We start from the raw sequence: 3,694 nt of genomic DNA, 5'->3' as shown, positions 1-3,694 counted from the left end.
ACCATCCGCGAGACTGACACAAGGAGAGCGGGGAGGGGCACGTGGCTTCTTGACACAGCCCCTTCACCCGGCACTCCCGCCCGCAGGGCGTTAGTTCAGCCAGTCCCCGGCTTCCCCTCCCCCCCCGCGGGGTGTTGGTACAGCCCGGTGCGTTCACCACATTCCAGGGAGAGGGGGGGCGGGGCGGGGCGTGTGCGCAGGCCGCTGTGGTGTCCTTATTAGGGCATAGCGGGAGTTTCCTGTGCGCTACGGGTGGGGTTTGGGGTTGGTGTTTTCTGAGCTGGGCGGAAGTAAGCGCCCTCAGGCAGGGGCCTTCAGCTGCAGCCTGTGGTAGTGCCCTGCCGTTCCCCAGCCCCGGTCCCGGGATCTCCCGCCCTCCTTGGAGTCCGTCGGCCCCCGCTGCAGCCAGGGGTGGATCCGGGGCAGGGGGCTCTCTGATGCCTGTTGCCCCCTCGGCTTAAAGCAGGGCCTGGCAGTGGCAGCAGAGCAGCATTTCTAGTCAGGAGTTGCTTGTCTTCCTGGCTTGTATGAGGGATCCTGGCTTTCTCTTATTTAAAAAAAAAAAAAAAGAATCCCCAATTTTCAGATTTAAAAAAGTAACCCAAAATCCAGTTTTCCATGATTAAAATGAAACACTACTAATATACAAATATGTATCTATTTTAGTGGTAAGTGGTGTTTCATTTTAATCATGAAAAACTGGATATGGGGCTCCTTTTTTAAATCTGAAAACTGGGGGATTTTTTTTTTTTTTTTTTTTTTTTAATATGGGAGAAAACCAGGATCCCTGGTTATCATCTACCTGGTCTGTTCTGAGCTCTTCCTCCCACCTGTGATGATGACCCTCTCTGCTTTTTAACAGCCTTCATGTTCCACCAGTGGTGCTGCCAGGAGCTGGTCCTTGGCTGCTCCTGGTTATATATATATTTTTTTAATTTCTATTTCCAAGTCATAAATAACAGTGGTTTTGTTTTTACCATGGATTGGTTATTTTTCTGAACAGGGTGTGGTAGGGCAGTGCCAACTCTGGAAGACCTGAGAAAAGCCTGGAGATAATGCTAATTAAATCCTAGACCGACAGACAAACAAACGTGAGGATCCATCTTGGGAATGCATTTGCCCCAAATTGCTGAATATAACTTATTCCTGCTCCTGATTGTGAAATTCTCACTTCCAACAAATCATATGAAGCTCCTATTTGCAATGAATCAGAGAGAAGTCAGAGCTAGAAGAAACCTCCAGAGGTTGTCTAGTCCAACCCCTGCCTGAGGCGACAGGATCATCCCTATCCAAACCATCCTTTACATTCCCTAATCTAAACTCTAGGAAAGGCTACAGTCAACCCTAATGCAGCACAGCCCTAACACCCTAACCTGCCAGAGGTAAAGCAGAGGAACCACAGCAGCTATTGTCCTGCTTCTATGAAATGTTACCAGCAGATGTTCAAGAGGGCCCAGGTAGAGGGCTACACCCTTGCTATGGAGGAAGGCAAAAACCCCCACAGTCTGTATCAATGTGATCAATGGGTAAAATTCCTTCCTAGCCATATGATGATCAGTCTGACCCTGAGTGGAGGGGCCAGATCCTCTAGCCAGGAACATCCAGCTTTTGTCCCAGCAGGAGAATTGGCACACCCCAGTCAAAGCCCCCAGCCTTGGCTGTAACCAGCACCCAGTGCCTCTGAGGAAGGCTTACAAGCATCTTGACCCATGTAGCAGTAGGTGTGGGGGCAAACAACAAAGCCCAGAAGCATTGCAAATTCAACTTGGAAGTAGGACCTAGGCATGGCTTTGTCCCTGACCAGTCCCCATCCAACCTCTTCTTGAACACTTTGGTGATGGAGAGACCACAGCTACCCTGGGCAGTCTATTCCCCTGCCTCCCTGCTCTAACAGTGAAAAGGTTTTTCCTGTTATTCAATCTGAACTTATTTTGCTGCAACTTCAAGCCATTGGTCTGTGTTACATTTGTTTTTGCTCCAATCTCAAACTGAATAATGCAGCCCTGACCCCTAGCATATTAGTAAAGCTTCCGGTTTATTTTTAACCGGAGAAAAAAGTTTTGTGTTCTATGTGATGATGGGAGCTAGAAGCTTTACTAAAATGCTAGAGGGCCTGAGGTTGTATTATTCAGTTTAAGATCAAAGCAAAAACATGGGAGTGTGCTTTAATTTCCTATATTATGTATAAAAACACAACAAGCTAGGTAAAAATATGAAAAGCGTGGTGTTTCATTAGTCCTGCAGTCATTAGAATTAAATGGGCGTCTCTTTTTCAGATTCATAAAGCAATATCTAGCCTTCCTAAACAGTTTGACAGTGCTCCACTGAACGTTTTTGCCACACTTGCGTTAATGTTCTCAGCTAGATTTAAAAAGTAGGGCTGTGAAATAGGAACTACGTTACCAGGAGCAGCTAACAGATAGCCGAACTGCAGAAGAGAGCTGAACCTGATTGGTGGAACATGGAGACGAATAAAAAGGAGAGAAGATCATTAACAAATGAAGACTTTGGAAGGGATCAGGGGGATTATAATGAGCTCTGAAGCCAACTGACTTCTTCAGTCCTGCCTGCATAAAAATGCTGCTGCCACTGCCAGGAAGTTGGTTTCAAACTTTGGGTGGAGCAGGAATCAAAGGGGAGTGTGACTGCATCACTGCACCTCTCCTGGATCCACCCCTGGTCCCAAGTGTCCCTTCCCACAATCAGGGAACCTCTTTTGCCCAGGACCTCAACTGTCGCAGATCCCTGAGGGCAGGATCCTAACTGCCGTTCCCAGCTGTCACTGAATGCCAGCTGCCACAGTCCCCCTGCTGCTCAGGAAGTATGTGCGTAAGCACAATTGAACATTTTCGTGGCCAAAGCACTGGTGTCGGAAGTGTTTAGAGCAGAATCAACATCCCGTGATTTATCAATCAGTCTAATCGCTAGGGCTTGTGTGTCAGGCCATAGAAAATCATCAACTTGTGGATTTTGTTAGGCTGTCATACCAGGACAACTCCCCATGTGGATGTTCTAAATAAGCTATAAAAAGTGTCTTGTCTTATGTCCTTTTGAAACACCCCCGTTCAGGAATGAGTGTCCACACAGGCTGTAAACAGATGTCATATCTGTCCCCAGAGATCCACTTTTATCCTGGGGATTGAACAGACATCCACATCCACAGTCCCGCTCCACGTCCCTCTGAAGAATGCTGGATACAACCTGGCAACACTTCTGGGCCGTTCTGTACAATCAGTACAGTTTGTTTCAGGGGCAAGCCAGCCAGCTGTGCACTCTTGCCACCTACCCACTGAAAAAGGAGCAGCAGTTCAGCTTGGAAGGGAAATGTGTTCCTGTTTTCATGCAGGTCAAACCCTGGGACAGCCAGTCCTGCGTCAAACAAGACATCTGTTCATACAGGGTGTAAACTGGCATAGAAATCCTACAGCCTAAGAGTCCATAGCTGCTCTTTCTTGTCCCTTATCCCCCTTAAATGTTCCTTGCATGCTGGAAGATTGATTCACTATGAATCACAGCTCCATCATGGTGCACAGGATTTCAATGAGCTGAGATCAGCAGTAGTACTATACAACAATTACACAGAAACAATTAAAATACAGTTTCCCCTGTTACAATTAATGCTATTAGCATTATTATTTTTTGTATCAGTTGTGAAGCCTGGTAGCTGCTCTCATGAGTGTTTTTGGGGAAAACT

This window comes from Alligator mississippiensis, chromosome 3 (assembly GCF_030867095.1).
Source record: "Alligator mississippiensis isolate rAllMis1 chromosome 3, rAllMis1, whole genome shotgun sequence".
NCBI classification, from domain to species: Eukaryota; Metazoa; Chordata; order Crocodylia; family Alligatoridae; genus Alligator; species Alligator mississippiensis.
Note: the sequence above shows the minus strand (reverse complement) of the source record.